The following is a 16763-nucleotide window of genomic DNA, read 5'->3' as shown; positions in this document are numbered from 1 at the left end:
CCCCTGGAGCCACAGCCTCTGGAGCCACGGCCTCTGGAGCCACGGCCCCTGGAGCCACGGCCTCTGGAGCCACGGCCTCTGGAGCCACGGCCTCTGGAGCTGCCTTGGGCAAACTCCACACTCTGGACTTTCAGCAGGAGAGTGTCTTGAGAATACAAGCCCAGGAGGAGGATGAAACACTGAAGTGTCCCTCACATCCGTGCGCAGCCAGAGCCGAGGCGAGGCATGAAATGGGGCTCAGTCTGCTGGGAGTGCAGTTGGTGACGTGGAAATGCTCTGCCTGCCTGCTCAGGGAGGGACTCAGTCACGCACGAGGGACAGTGCCCAGGGCAGGCTGGCACATGGGCACGGGGCTGGCAGATGTGACAGCACCAGAGGAGGGTGGGGCCCTTGGAGTGGTGACTCTGCTCTCCCCAGCACCCTCAGGGCCTGGAGTGACAGGAGGCATCCTCTCTACTTAGAACACGACACGAGCTTTAGCAAAGTGGCACTGCACCCAAAGGAGCAAAAAGGGAAAAATCCAGGAAAGCTGGAAGTTAAAAAAGGGTATTTTCTTCATGGATTATTGTTAAATTGATATTTTTTAATCCCAGTGAGACACAAGCAAAGGTTATGGAATCCTTCTAGAAACAAGACCTGTTCTTCTCTGCCCTCCAGCACTGAGAATTCCTACCCACCATCGTGCTCAGTGCCTGGAAAAGCCAGGGAAAAAAGCCTTTGGCGAAGCCCGGACAACCACAACCCAGGCAGGAACAGGTTAAGTCTGTGCAGCTGGTGGAATTCAGAGTAAATCCTTTGTGTTAGCAAACAAGCTTTTGCAAATCCAGGTTCCTCCTGTGTGTTCTTAAACGATCCTTTAAGAGTTAAACAAAACAGTGACTGGTGCCTTTTAAACACAAGTGACCTTTCTCGTGGTTCCTTTTCCCAGGTAAGTGTATTTTCATGTCATTTCAAAGTCTTTAAGGTCTGGGAAGTGAATATTTGGAGTGTGGGGTTTTAAAATATCTCGTGAGCAAAGGTCCAATATTGACCAGAGGCTGGATTAGCTCAGGCTGGGATTCCTGTGCTGCTCCCGAAGCTGTGCAGGCTTCAGCTCCTTGTGATGCACACCCGGAGCACATCCCAACCCAGGGGCACCAGGAGGGAGCCCTCGGTCCCCTGGTCCTCCCCTGCAGGGCACAAGGCCACCCTGAGCTGCTGCTGTGGGGCTTTTCATAGAACCCAAATCCCAGAATGGATCGGGTGGGAAGGGACCTTAAAGCTCATCCTTAAAGCCATGGGCAGGGACACCTCCCACTGTCCCAGGCTGCTCCCAGCCCCAATGTCCAGCCTGGCCTTGGACACTGCCAGGGATCCAGGGGCAGCCCCAGCTGCTCTGGGCACCCTGTGCCAGGGCCTGCCCACCCTCCCAGGGAACAATTCCTGCCCAATATCCCACCCAGCCCTGCCCTCTGCCAGGGGGAAGCCATTCCCTGTGTCCTGTCCCTCCCTCCAGCCCTTGGAAATCCTCTCTCCCCATCTTTCCTGCAGCTCCTTCAGGCCCTGCAAGGTCACACTGAGGTCACCCCAGAGCTTCTCCTCTCCAGGTGAACACCCCCAGCTCTCGCAGCCTTTCCTCCCAGCAGAGCTGCTCCATCCCTCTGCTCATCCTGGAGCCTCCTCTGGGCTCTCTCCAGCAGCTCCAGCTCCTCCCTGTGCTGGGCCCAGGTCTGGGGCAGCTCTGCAGGTGGGGTCTTACCTGAGCACAGGGGCACAATCCCCCCTGCCCTCCCTGCTGCCCACTTTCCCCTCAGATTGAAATTCTTGTTTGTTAAAAATCTCTGCTTCTGCTTCCATGCCCTGATTTCAATGAGGAGCTTCAGGTGCTGAGGGGGTCACCAGGCCCTCGCCAGCTCTTCCCAGTTGTGACTGGGCTGTGACAGACCATCACCTCTGCCTTTCTGCGTGGGAAACAGCTCCTGGCAGCAGATGGGAGGGATGAGAGTCACGGGAGAAGGTCAGTGCAGGGCTGGCTGTTCTGGAAAGCTCTGCTGTGCTTCAGGATTGAACTTCTGGCTCAGGACTTCTAAATCCTTGGCCTCCTGGTCAGCTGGCTCAGCAAGGGTGTCCCTGAGCAGGAGGCTGCAGGCAGGGCCTCCAGGAGGACTTTCGACCCCTTTGGCTCAGTGTCCTCATCCACCCAAGGGGGTTTTGCTCCATTTGCAGCACCCTGAGAGCGAGGTTTGGGAAGGACTTTCCTACAGCTTGGAATGCAGAGCTCCCTCCACGTGCTGCTGTGGCTGTGCCCTCCTGGGCATCTCCCTCAGCATCAGCAGAAGGACAGGATGGAAACCTACATTATCCAGCTGCTCACTGAGGGAAAATGGGGATTCCTGAGGATAACAGTCACCCACCAGGCTAGGGATGTGCTTCCCTGAGTGAGTGCAGTGGGACAGGCTGTCCAAAGCTGACAAGGAAACCCCTGCCGAGGTGGGAGCAATGCCCAACATCATGCTGCCATCCTGCTGAGCCTGGAAAGGCTCCAAGGCACCTGGATCACCAAGAGACGAAAGGCATGGAGTGTGTGAAGCTCCAGATAGGAGGGATAGAGAGGGAACAAACACCAGGGAGCTTTAGCAGGAAGGGGAGCAGTAATCCCTTGGCTGCTTGACAAGGAGCTGCCAATTTTGCAGCAAGCGATGTCTCCAGCCTGCAGAGTTGGATAGGATTGTCCCAAATAACCAGGTTTCCATTAGAAAATTCCCATTTCTTTGCCCTTTGAAAGAACATGAGCCCAGACAGCCCTTGCAGAGGAAGAGCTGTTGCATTGCCCAGGGAGTTGTTGAGCTGTGGGGGGGAGCAGCCTTTAAAGGAATAATAAATGTTTCTGGATCTGCAGTGGAGGCTGCGGAGCCTTACCCAGGTGCCCTGGGATGGAACATGCTCTAGGGTGCAGGAAGATGGGGGAATTGGGGTTGAACAGCCTCAAACTGGCTAAAAAACCCCATTTAGAGGAGCAGGCCCTGCTGTCTCTGCCAGCTTTGGATACCAGTGGGACTTGTGAGCAAAACCACTGCAGGGCAGGGAAATGAAGTCCTTGACACATCTTCTGGCATCAGGGACAGCATTTCCTGCTCGGGCGCACCATCGGGAGCGGCTCGGAGGAGAGCACCGGGGGGTTGTCACGCCAGAGGAGTCACAGCCCAATAGGAAAAGGGCGGCAGTGGCTGCCCATGGCACATCCCCGGTCCCCAGCAGCATCCCCGGTGCCCGCTGGGAGGGTCCCGCCCGCCCTGGGAGGGTCCCGCCCTCGCTGCGGAGGCTCCAGGGCAGAGCCGAGCGTGCCGCTGTCCCCGCGGTGTCCCGAGGGCAGCGGGAGCGCTGTGGCCGGAGCAGCCGGCGGTGCCGGGCGCGGGGGTGCGGCAGCTGCCCGGGGTCACTCCCGCCGCTGCCGTGCCCGCCCCGGGACGCTGAGCCCGCGGATCCCCGAGCCGATCCCCCGGGCGCGGCCCCTGCGGAGCGCGGCGGGGACGGGAGCGGGATGCTCCAAACGGGGCGGGGACAGGAGCGGCGGGGCCGGGCCGAGCCGGTCAGTGCGGGTCAGTCTGAACCGGTCAGTGCCGGACACTGCGGGTCGGTGTCGGTCAGTCTGAACCGGTCAGTGCGGGTCAGTCTGAGCCGGTCAGTGCCGGTCGGTGTCGGTCGGTCTGAGCCGGTCGGTGCCGGCCAGTGCGGGTCGATCCAGTTCGATCCAATTCGGTCCCGCCCCTCTCGGTCTCGGCCGGTGCCGGTTGGTTAGTGCCGGTCGGTCCCGTTCGGTCCCGTTCGGTCCCGTTCAGTCCCGGTCGGTCCCGTTCGGTCCCGTTCAGTCCCGTTCGGTCCCGTTCGGTTCCGTTCGGTCCCGTTCGGTCCCGTTCAGTTCCATTCGGTTCCGTTCGGTCCCGTTCGGTTCCGTTCGGTTCCGTTCGGTGCCGCGGGCGGTGCGTTACTGCCCCCTAGCGGTGCTGGCCCCGGGCCACCGCCTCCGGGCGCTGCTCCAGGACGGCCGAGCCCATCCCTGATCCCAACCCATCACCCCTTATCCCATCCCTGATCCCAACCCATCACCCCTGATCCCATCCCTGATCCCAACCCATCACCCCTGATCCCACCCGATCACATCCCTGAACCCATCCCCGTCCCACCCAGTCTCATCCCAATCCCATCTGACCCCACCTGATCCCATTCCCATTCCACCCTGATCCCAACCAATCCCATGCCCATCTCACCCAATCACACCCACTCCAATCCCACTGCTCCCTCCCGCTCCCACCCTGATCCCACTCTCCTGATCCCATCCCGCTCTCACATGTTCCCATCTGCTCTCACCCCATCCCATTCCCATCGCATCTCTATCCCACCCAATCCCAACCGATCCCATCCCACTCCCACCTGATTGCATCCTACTCTCACCCACTCCCATCCCACTCCCATCTGCTCCCATCTGCTCCCACCCAATCCCACCTGCTCCCTTTTCCATCCCATCTCTATCCCACCCTGCTCTCAGCCTCTTCCATCTGGAATCTGGATTGTTTTACTTCCTCCTGCTCCCGGTCCTGGCAGTGAAAGGCTTGTGGAGAGGGAAGGAAGATCAGATCCATGCTGGGAATCATCCATGGAGCTGAGCAGCTTTGCAGCTCCAGCTGTACCAAAATCTGTCCCTGTCACCATTTTTTCCCTCTCAAAATACGAAATTAGGGAACAGCACCGTGGGCTGGCCCTGCCCCTCCGAGTGACAGCCACAGTGCCATGGCCCTGCTCTGGGAACAAGGATTCCCATCCAGACAGGACTGGGAGAGGAGAAATTTCCCTTATTTGGGAAATCACGGCTGAGCCAGGTTTCCAGTGGAGCATCAGGAACTCAGACTGCGATTTTCCTCCTCAAACCTGTCTGCTGAGAGCGACGAGAATGGACAATAAGCTTCATTGAGGAACAAGTGCTTCCTGGGATGAATGCATTCCGCAGGGATCCAGCGTGCTGCCAGCAGCTGGATGTGCTGCAGAGCCTGCTGAGAGCGGATGGGAAAGGGAAGGACCAGGAATACAGAGGCGCTGGAAGCAGCCTTCCTGTCAGGAGAGGCACTTCCAGACAGAAACGAATAGGGAATGTTAAAATACACAGGGAAATCAAGGAGGAACCGGGAGGGGGTAGAAAATAGATCATGGAGTTCTGGAGGAACAGCTGGAGTAAATTAAGGCAGGTAATTGGAGCAGGATAAGGTGGGTGAGCAGCAGGGCTGGAAGAAGCTATTCTTAGCACAGGCATTTACTCAGCAGCACATGGAATCCTGCTCTGGGCTTGGGGCTGGCCTGGCAATGGTTTTGGCTCTTGGCTGGATCCATTCCTTCTCCCAAGCCTGTGGTGATGCCTGTCCGGAGGTGTCCGGAGCTGGGGAAGCCACGAGCTGCGGGGAGGTGGCAACCCCCCTGCAGTGCTGTGCTCCGGGGGAGCGGTTTGGCTTTGCTTTGCAGCCCAGAGAAGCAGGGATTGATCCTTTTTTCACTGCGTGTGCTTCAGCTTCTGTTCCATCTTCCAGGAGCTGCCCAGGACTCCTGGGCTGTGACACAGCATCATCACCTGGGGACAGCGACCCTGTCGCAGCTGCTGAGAGCCGGGGGAGAGCTGGTGTCCCCCACACGGCTGGGGCTGCTCCCAGGGATGGCCCTCAGGCAGAGCTGGGAGGGGACAGGGCTGGTGGGGAGGTGGGGCACCTTCCCCTGAGCAGGGACAGCCGCCACCCCTCCTGCCAGGGGCTGGGTGTCCCCATGGGTGGGCACCTGCTGTCCCCAGGTGATGCTGAGGAAGCAGCACTGGCTGTTGGCAGCCGAGCTTCATGATGGCAGCAACTTTTCCAAATGTTTCCCGGTGCTGGGAATGAGAGCCTGGGTGGATTATTCCGAGGTGTGATGGCTCATTCCCATCCCCAGGCCATGGCAGGGGTGTAGCGGCTCATTCCCATCTCCCTGGTGCTCGTTGTTGTGGCTGCACACTGAGGATTTGTTATTTGAGCTCAAATCCCTGTCGGTGTCTGCAACAAAATTCATCAGTTTCATTCCTCCGAGCAAAGCCACAGCCTCAGAGGTAACAACCACTCAGGCCAGTTAAGTCTCCTCCATTTGATCTAAAATATCAATTAATACAAACCATTGGAATGAAATAACCCTGCTCCGAACCCTTCTTCTCCCTCAGCTGTAGGAGAAAATCCCGGCAAACAATTTAGAGTAAATACCTTCATTAAGCACCGAAGGGAGGCGGTTGGGATTACAGCACGTCTGTAAACAAGGGAACAACCCGGCTGATCTAATCTCCTCCAAGAACAAAGCGAGTGTCGAGGGGACGCGGCTGTGTGTGACTAATAACGAGCTGATAAGTAAATAATAACGGCAAGGACTAATTAATGGCTGAATAATGAGGGCAGGGGATGGGGGAGCGCTGCTGAGGGACCCTGCCTTGCCGCCCTCGCTGTCCCTGGGCACGAGGGGACCTTCCCAGTGACGATCTGCTGTGCTTTAGCAAACCCAGTGACCGTCCTACCGAGCACTGAGCCCAACCCCTGCATCCAGCTGCGGGGACACTCTGGGCCCCAAGAGGGGCGAGCCTGTGGGTGCCTGGTGGCACCGGGAGGGTCAAAGCCGACCTGGCTGGGAGCTGGGAGCTCAGTGAGGAGGAAATTCCAGAGTGCAGAGACTCCTGAGGTACCACCCGGGCTTTGGCTCTGCCCCGAAAAGAGCAGAAGAGAGGGGCACAGGTCACCTGCCCCTGCCCCCAGCCCTGGCTCTCCCTTGCTCAGAGCTGTGCGGGGGCTCATGCTCACAGCAGACCCTCCCCTGGGTGGGTGGAGATCACAGAATCCCAGAATGGTTTGGGTTGGAAGGGACCTTAAAGTCCATCCAGTGCCACCCCTGCCATGGCAGGGACACCTCCCACTGTCCCAGGCTGCTCCAAGCCCCAATGTCCAGCCTGGCCTTGGGCACTGCCAGGGATCCAGGGGCAGCCCCAGCTGCTCTGGGCACCCTGTGCCAGGGCCTGCCCACCCTCAGAGGGAAGGATTCCTTCCAATATCCAACCTACATGTCCCCTCTTTCAGTCGGAACCCCTTGTCCTGTCACTCAGTTCCTCACAAGGTCCCTCTCCCATTTCCCTGCAGCACCTTCAGACCCCGGAAGGGGCTCTGAGGTCTCCACACAACCTTCTCCTCTCCAGGCTGAACATTCCCAGCTCTCCCAGCCTCTCAGGATGCCCAGGCTGGACGCAGTTCCTGCAAGATGAAGAAGATGTTTTGTGCTGTGCTCAACCAGAGCTGGAGATACCAAACTGTGTCTCCAGATCCCTCCAGGTGTTTCCCAGCTCTCAGCCTGCCGTGCTCGGGTGTTCCAGCAGCGTTCTGGTGTTACTGGGGAGTGCTGCTGCTTTTCAGCCTGTCCCAGGACACTCCTTTCTTCTGCGAGCAGGGAGCTGCTGCTGCTGGCGGCATTTGGAGCTCCTGGATTGCCACTTCCAGGAGATACTTCTGGGAGCCCCAGGGCTGCCTCTGGGTGTGGGCTGGAGCGTTCTCAGTGCCACATCTGGTTTTTCCTCAGCTGAATTTTGCCCTGCTGAAACTCCATCAGAGGTGGCTCGCTGTGACCTCAGCCTTGTCCAGCAGCAGCCACGTGTGGACAACGCTCCTGGGGAGGCTTCCCCAGCAGGATCCTGTGCTGAAAGCAGAGCAGAGACATCTCCCAGCGGGAGAAGTGGGCTCTGTCCCTCAGCCTTGTCACCCCGTGCTCTTTCCCCCCCACCCAAACCTGTCTGGGATCCAGCAGCGGAGCTGGAAGCGGGATCTTTGCCGGGAATGCAGCGGGAACTGGGCAGCAGCAGCAGCGTGGAGCTGCTCCCACACACCTGCCCCTCTCCATGTGTCCCTGCAGCCCAGAGGGGCAGCAGCTGTGACACAGCACTGGGGACGAGCTGTTGGCACGCAACTGCCGGCAAATGAATTTCATAAATCAAATTACTACCTCTGCTGCGCCCCGGAGAATCCCTGAAAATTTAATGCATCTCCTTAAAACATAAATAGGAAAATAAAGGCAGGCAGGCAGAGAGCGAGGCTGGAGCTGGTGGGGAAAGGGTGGAGGAGAAAGAGCAGCCTGGGAGTTTAAGGGAGGGCAGCAAACGTGTGTAATTTTGTTTGTTTTGCCGGAGAAAAATGAAGATCAAGAGACCATCATTATCCTTGGGTTAGTAAAGCTAGAAAAGACCTATTGCTTGTGCATCCTGAAAAATCCAGCTGGTTATTTCCGGGGGTGGGAAGGGAGCTTCGTGCTTGCTCTTCCGAGAAGAGCAGAAACACATTGCCTGTGCTGATGGCATTTTGTCCCTGGAACTCATCCCACAGTTGATCACTCCATCACAGCTCAGATTTACTCCAATAGCTTCTGTGTTTTACAACATTTACCAACAGTTTCGCTCTGCTTGCTGCAGACTCGAGGAGTGGGCAGTGTCCCTCAGCACGGCTCGTCCCCCCTTGGCCTCAGGAGTTTTGCTGTTCTCCCTGAAAAAGGATTTGTCAGCAGAGGTCAAAGCTTTTATTCCTGCAGGTGACAGAGCAGAAAGAAATGGCCAGGCCATTCTTTGGGGGATGAAGGAGCCTTTTAGCTGCTCTGTCCTGGGGCACGGGGTTTGGCTGGCCTGGAACTGTCTGGCTCTGACACCTGAGGGGCAAAGCTGAGCTCACCAGGGCCAGGGTTTGTGTGATGGGCTCTTTTCCCCAGCCCCTGTCTGCTCTCACTAAGGAGAGCTCCCAGCCCAAGGAAATCCTCCTCCAAGGAACTTAATGAAGTGGTGTTTGCTACCTATGAGCCTGGCTGTGGGTTAATGCTGCTCAGAGAGGGAGGGCAGGGCCAGCAGGGCACAGGGACTGAGCCCAGAGCAGGGCAAAAAGGCCTGGGAACCCCTGGGGGAACAAAGATCTCCAGTCTCTGGGAAAAGGGGTCCCAACACAGCTCCCAGGTGGTTCCTGCCCCTTTCAAATGTCCCTCCATGTCACAGGGGGACAGGACACGCTGCAGGAAGCCTGCAGAGCCCTGGATGTGCCTTGCTGCCTCTCGAGCATGAAATCCCCTGGCACTGGGCAGCACTGGCACATTGGAGAGCCCTGGCCCAACAAAATCCTGGGAGTTTCCGACATAATCCAGCTGCAGTCCTTAGGGAAAGAAGGAAAGAAATCCACAGCTCCTCGCGTGCCTGCAGGCTCCAGGCAGGCTGAGCCTCAGAGATCTCCTCAGACAGGAGCTGCATTAGTGCCTAACAGCCCTGGGGGTGTTAGTCGGGGTGGATTTGCCCGACAGCCTTTCCAACCCGGCTGTATTTCTTGTGGCAACGAGTTCCCCACCAGCGCAGTGCTCAGTACGTGCTCCCAGCTGGAGCCTGCCGTGCTTCGCTGGCTCTGTTTCCCTGCGGGCTTCGCATCACAGAGCAAACCTCAGCACTCCTCGGGAAATTTCCATGCCAAGCACCCACTTTTCTCCTGATAGATTCCCTTAGTGCTGGGGGTTAAGAGGAGGGGAGAAACCTGAGCTGCTGTTGGAAGGTGGTACCTCACTCCTCACTGACAGCAGGTCCAGTTCCACCCCTTACCATGGGCAGGGACACCTTCCACCATCCCAGGCTGCTCCAACCTGCCCTTGGACACTTCCAAGGATGGGGCAGCCACACCTTCCCTGTGCCAGGGCCTCCCCACCCTCACAGGGAACAATTTCTTCCCAACATCCACTCCAAACATTTTCCATTTCTGATCTGGACCTTTCCCGTGATTTTTGGCTGTCATCACCCTCGATTTTCAATCCTAAAGACCCAACAAAGCTCCTTTGACTCCCACCCAGCATTCCTGGTCTGCAGAAGCTTCCACACAGCTGCAGTTTCAACCTCATTTTCTCCCCTCTCCACACCCAGAGGAGTTTCTCTGGGAGAAGTCTGCGATGCCAGGTGGGGTGACACTGGTGAGACAGGCACAGCTCCCACAGATCCACCTCCTCCCACTTTGTTTAGGAAACATCAAAATGCCTTGGAAGGCTTGTGCTGCTCCCGAGAACTCAGAATCTTCCCTCACAGAGAGCAAAGGGCTTCTTTGTTGTTGATGAAAGCCAGGAGACATCTTGACCCCTTTTCTGAGGAGCCAAATTGCAGGAAATGTCTCTGAAACCCCACAAAGGAGAGCAGGGGCTTCTTTTGTGATTTCCTGCTCACGTTCCACAAGATTCATCCAAGCAGGGGTGTTAAAGCCGGAGTCCTGGCCAGCCTCCAGCACAGGTAATTACAGATCCACCGACCTAAATATCTCCCCCTGAGTCAATTAAATGTGTTGTTCTTTCCTCCTGTCCTCGGTGCCGTGACAGCATCCCAGGCAGAGTCCTCAGACGTTCCCGTCCTTCCCAGAGCACATTTGATGAGGCACAAAATGATCTGCACGGGTCCCTCCGTGGGAGCTTTCCCTCGGAACGCTGCTGTGGAGGTGAAAGGGGAATTACAGGATGGAGGCTGTGGAGCTGTAGCCCACCCTCACAAGATGAAATCCAGCCACACCTCCCTGGATGCTGGTGGGATCCATCCAACCCAGGATATTTCATGATTGTCATGCAGCTCAAGACATTCCAGCTGTTTCTTCTGGGGAGACAGGGAATGGACAAACAGCACCAAATTCCCCCTGTGCCACTGCCTGGGCGCTGCCAAAAGACCACGGGGAGAGGCAGAGCTCTGGGTAACAGCCAGGGGAGGCCAGCGGGGAGGAGAAGCCGCTTGTCCCAAACGCTGTCCCTGCAGCGTCTCTGTGAGCCTGAGGCTGGTGACACCCAGCTGAAAGGAGCAGCCACGAGGAGCCAAGGAAGCCACTGGCTGCTGGTCACCCCACACCACCCCCCAAGGCACCCAAGGGCCTGACAGCAGCACCTCCAGGTCCCCAAGACACCACCAACCAGCTGATCCTGAGGTCTGTGGGTGACACCTCGAGTGAAGCTGTGGAGAGCACACAGGGACCCTGCGGCCTCTGGGCTCTGCACATCCCCCGGGCCAGCAGCAGCTGCTGCCTCACTGAGGCTCCTGCATTTTTAAAGGCTTCTCCTCCAGCCCAGGGAGGGAATTCCCAGCCATGGCCAGCTCTGGAGCCAGCCCTGCCTTCCCCCTGCCAGGCCAGTGTGCTCTGGCCTGAGGGCACTGCCCAGGGCCCTGTGGGGTGACCAAGGATGCAGCCCCTGGAGCAGGGACTTGAAGCTGCTGCTGCTTCTCAGCCATCGAATCACAGAATCCCAGAATGGTTTGGATGGGAAGGGACCTTAAAGCCCATCCAGTGCCAGCCCTGCCATGGCAGGGACACCTCCCACTGTCCCAGGCTGCTCCAAGCCCCAATGTCCAGCCTGGCCTTGGGCACTGCCAGGGATCCAGGGGCAGCCACAGCTGCTCTGGGCACCCTGTGCCAGGGCCTGGCACCCTCACAAGGAACAATTCCTGCCCAATATCCCACCCATCCCTGCCCTCTGGCAGTGGGAAGCCATTCCCTGTGTCCTGTCCCTCCATCCCTTGTCCCAAGTCGCTCTGCAGCTCTCCTGGAGCCCCTTCAGGCACTGAAAGGCTTCAATAAGGTCACTCTGGAGCCTTCTTGTGCAGCTTCCCTCTTGCTGCAGGCCTGAGGGAATCAGTCAGGTTTGTGGTCAGGTTTTGTGCTACTTCCGAGCCCTCAGCACATGGGGCAGGAGGAGGAGAAGGAGGAGCAGGAGGAGAAGGACAGGCAGCTCCTCCTGCCCGTCTGCAGGAACAGCAATCAGGGCTCTCCCCTGCCACATCCATGCATGTACAGGCTGAGGGATATTCCGGTGTGCAGGGGTTGCTCTGGCTCCAACGTTTTCTTTCTACCTTTTCTGTAATTGTATCAATGTAAAAAAAAATGTAAATAGGAATTTTAATAAAAGTGTAGCAGTAAGCAGATCTAATCTCTAACCTTTTGAAATATGAAGAAGCTGCTTTATCTGCGAGGAAGCACAATCTCTCCCCAGCAGAGATGGGAATTTGTGGGAGTTAAATTAACTAAGGCAGTGCTCCCCTCTTGCTCGTTGAATGTAAACGAAGCATATTGAGGATTATTGCAAAGGGAGAATTAATAAAAGTGGAATGGGGAGGTTTCAGATCCAGGCATGTTTGCTAATCGTTTCCCAGGCACAGGGAGAGCAGCCTGGGGTCCCAGCACCTCCTTCTCTGCTTCCACGGAGAAACAGGGAGGTGCAGATCCTGCTCAGGGCTGTGCAGTGGGAACGAGGGAGCTGCTGGAGTGAGGAGAGCTTGGAATTCCATGATTCCATCCACACACAGCTCTGCAAAGAAAAACCTTTACACAGTGTGGGTTCCTGGCCCTCCAGCCCCGAATTTGTGGATGCCACTTGGTGTCCCCCGCTTCACTCACTCACGGGATGTGTCCATGGGTTCCCCAGTGCTCCAGAGCAGGAATCCCTCCAGTGAGGGGCCAACACTGCCCCGTGCCAAAGGCTTCTGGGCTGTCCTGGCTCTTGCAAACCAAGCCAGGATAAATCAGTGCAGGTTATCCCACATCAGGGGGCAGCTGCAGCAGGGGATTCAGGCAGGGGAGAGTCTCCAGCACAAACCCAGTCTCAGATGTTGGCTAAATGCTGGGAGAGGGGCCTGAGAGTTCCCTGTGTCCTGGGCAGGGCAGGAGCAGTGACTCTGCTGGCTGACCATGGTGACCCTCCTGCCTGCATGGTGACTGCAGAGCAGAGCAGAGCAGGGATCTATCCAGCATTCCGAGTGTTCCTGTGCTGCCAGAGGCAGTTCAGCCAGCTCTGCCCAATACCAAAGCTGGGACTCTTTGTCTCCAAGAGATCCCACATTACCTCACCACTGTGCTGAGTTCTTCGTTGCTGGTCACACTGTCCAGGAATCCTTCACCTTTCCATTCAAGTTTTCTGTTATTACAGGGTCTGGTTTCTCACCACCAAGTTTATTTCCCTCAACGCTCTCTTCTAAGAGCTGCCCAGGTGGGCTCAGAGCACCTCATGTAGCCCAGGGGTGCACTGGATGGGCTTTAAGGTCCCTTCCAACCCAAACCACTCCATGATTTTACGATAATTTCTCTGTAATTACGCAGTTTTCTGAAGAATTTTGGTGTCCACAGAGCCAGAAGTCCTGACAGAACCTGCTCCTTGCCCCGTTGGGATGCTCTCTCCTCCTCTCCTGGGCTGCTCCGGGGCCACTGTGTTGGCTGCAGGCAGCAGCGATCGCACTCCTGAAGTGCTCCTTTGTCTGCCCAGACGAGTGAATTGGCAGCAGCACAAAGATCTAAGGAAAAGAATTCCCATTAAGCCAGGAGCACCCTGCCTGAGCAGTGCCTGCCTCCAGCACGCCGGAGCCCTTCCTCCCACTGCCCCCTGCTCGGGATTTGCGATTGTTCCTGCCCAAGGCAAGGACTGCCCCGCCCTGCCGCGCACGCCGTGCTCCCATCCCACACTCTTTGCTCAATTGTGCCAGCCTGGGGTTCAGCTTGCTTTGGTCTCCCTCTCCGCCTTGAAAAATATCCTAATTTCAGAGAGCTCTCCCGTTTCAAAAGACTTTTGAATCCTCCCATTTTCCAGTCATTCACCCGGCCCATGAATGACTGGGAAGAACTGGCTCGTCCCTGGGGATTTTAGAAAAGGTGTAAAATTCACCTGTAAAGAGAAACAGAGGGACTCAGGGAGCCTGGAGCAGATGTGTCACTCCCTCTGAAATCCCTGTCGTGCCTCAGGAACTCATTTGCTTTCTGCACAAATCTGCCTGCCTGGCACCGGGGCTGAGGGAGGGGCTGGCACCGGGCAGGAGCTCTCCTGGAAAACTCCTGTGTCTTTATTGGGCCGCGGCGTGAGCCCTGCACTTGGAATGCAGGAATATCCTGAGCTGGAAAGGACCCCCAGGAGCACCCAGTGCAGCTCCTGGCCCTGCACAGACACCCCAACAACCCCACCCTGGACATCCCTGGCAGCGCTGTCCAAACGCTCCTGGAGCTCTGGCAGCCTCGGGGCCGTGCCCATTCCCTGGGGAGCCTGGGCAGTGCCCAGCAGCCTCTGGGGGAAGAACCTTTCCCTGATCTCAGCCTGAGCCTGCCCTGGCCCAGCTCCAGCCGTTCCCTGGGTGCTGTCCCTGTCCCAGGGAGCAGAGATCGGAGCTGCCCCTCGGGAGCCCCAGGGCTGTGATGGCATCGATGCCCCTGAGGCTGCCCAGACAGAGGCGAGGGGCAGCCCTGGGTGAGCTGTGAGACCATGAGGTCTGGGATCACACATCTGCCAGGCTCTGGCAGGCTGCAAATGCACTCCTGCATGGCCTTGAGTGCCTGGTTTCTGCTGCTAGATGAACACATACAGATAAGAGAGTCAGAGCCAATGGAAGAGATGTTTGGAGAGAAGGAAAATGCCCGTTCACATCACCTCAGGGTTGTCCGGGGCGGCCTGGCTGAGGTGGATGTGGACACAGGGACGGTTGGGCTACAGTGTGGGAGCTCTCTGAGTGTCACAACGCTGCGTCACATTGGAGGCAGCCTGGGATCATCAAATCCGTGCTAATTGCTCTCATCTCTCTGCTGTTATCACCTGCATCCAGCCCTGGCTGGGTAATGACCGTGCAAGGTGTGGATGTTGAACCTGGCTCCTTCCATCTGCTCCTCCGCTGGCTGGGCCGGATCCTCCTGGCTCAGGCTGGCTGCTGGTGAGTGCCTGGAGCTGCAGGGCAATCTGGATGGAAGAGTTGCTGCTGGGTGTGCCAGATCCCGGGAAAAACCGGCTCTCAGAGACACTGATGGAGCTGTGCCTGGCTGGGAGCTGGGAGAGAAGCCTGCCCGGTGTCAGTGACAGGCTGTGCCATGACAGCGATGGAAATGACAACAGGGACTGTAATGACACGGAAAGGAAAAGCTCACACTGCTCTCCCTTCTGTGCACATGCAGCAGGATAAAGGAAATGAACCCCTGATACCCAGTCTGGTGCCACACTCAGGTGTGTGCTGCCCTTCACGGGCTGAGGAACAGCCACCCTGCAGAAGCCCCAAATTTGCAGTGACAAAGGCAGGAAGCCAAAGCAGTTCCAAATGTCTTTCCCAGACTGGCAGGCCTGGAGGAACCATTGCACAGGAGAGACCAGCGAAGGGGAAGCCCAGGCTGAGGTCTCTGCATTCCCTTCTTTCTCCCTGGATCCCCAGGGGATGCCACAGTTTGCAGGGAATACTTGGAGGGTTCCCTTGTGCTGGAGTTTCTGTTAATATCAGGAAGGAGCCTGCAAGAAAAATGGAGAGAGGTGATTTGTAAGGATGGAGTGACAGGACAAGGGGCAATGGCTTCAAACTGAAAAAGGGGAAATTTAGGTTGGATGTTAGGAAGAAATCCTTCCCTGTGCGGGTGCTTCTCTGGCACAGGGTGCCCAGAGCAGCTGTGGCTGCCCCTGCATCCCTGGAAGTGTCCAAGGCCAGGCTGGACAGGGCTTGGAGAAGCCTGGGATAGTGGAAGGCCCCCTGGGTTTGCAGAATTGCAGGGGTAAAAGCACTTTCTAAAGACTTCTCTGTGAGCAGAGCTGGATAAATACTGAGGAATTTCTCATTTGCTGTAGAAGTTCCTTTGTCTTCTGCTTACAGATGGCCCCATTTGAAGGGAGTGCGTTGCTGAAGTGCCCAGACAATGCTGGGGATACCTCAGTGACATCCCTGCACCTCTCCAGGAGTGCTGGTGGCACCTTTGCTGCACAGGTGGGCACCTTGTCTGCAGAGCTGGGCACACCTCCCATCTGCTCCTGGCCTGGCAGCCTCCCCCCGCAGCCCCTGCCCGAGGAACAGGAGACAGGGACACGTCACTGCTGCAGGACAGAGCTGGGACAGCCACTGCCACGGGGCTGAGGGGATGGGAACAGGGAGAAAGAAACCAGATATTCCCATGGGGAAAGAGAATCCCAGCTCCTCAAACTGTACAAAACCACACAAACCACAGAATCCTCTCAGGCAGCAGAGAAGAAACCAGCCATGACAAGCTGGTGATATGTCCCTGCTCTGCTCCGGTTTCTTGTCCTGTCCTTTGAGGCAGCCGCTCAGAAGATGCAGGAGAAGCTGATCACATCTGGCCCTGCCTGTGTGAGGCCCTGCCGTCCCTGAGCCTGCTTGTTCCCCTCATATTTCCCTGCTTTCTATTCTGTCTGGTTTTCTGTCTATTCAGCCTGCCTTGTACCTGGAATACGCAGCCTGGAACAAGCTCGGGATCCACCCATTCCTATTCAAGCAAGAAGGAATCCAGCTCCACAGAAGCAATCCCCCAAACTCCTATTAGGAGCTTTTTGTAGGTACATTAATTTTAGAAGAAAAATTAGGTCCTGAGTGCTGGGCTCATTTTAATGAAGATTCACGGTCACAGTCGAATCCCCTGATGAGGAGGAATCAGCTTTTGAGCACATCAGGCTCATTAGAAACTCCTCACAAAGTCATCAGAGGCCGACGAGGGGTGGCAGGAAAAGGGGCTAAAGGGGAAAGATGCTGGGGAGGAATTGGATTTCGGGAGTTTCTGAAGCTGCACTTCCCTTCCCTGCCTGCAGCCGCGGCAGCTCCGGCACAGAGATGAAAGCAGCCGGCAAAGAAGATAAACAAGAAAACAGCTCTGGACCAGTCACGCTGCCAAAAACAACCTGGGGAGGATGGGACGGCAGATAAAAGAGAAAGTGCTGGAGATTTGGGAGCGACTTCCCCCATCCAGGTGGGG

Source organism: Corvus kubaryi, unplaced genomic scaffold (genome assembly GCF_017639235.1).
Source record: "Corvus kubaryi isolate FWS band 111438036 unplaced genomic scaffold, C.kubaryi_AGA036_p1.0 37187, whole genome shotgun sequence".
In the NCBI taxonomy this organism is placed as follows: Eukaryota; Metazoa; Chordata; class Aves; order Passeriformes; family Corvidae; genus Corvus; species Corvus kubaryi.
The sequence above is the reverse complement of the archived record's forward strand: the minus strand, read 5'-3'. Positions refer to the sequence as shown.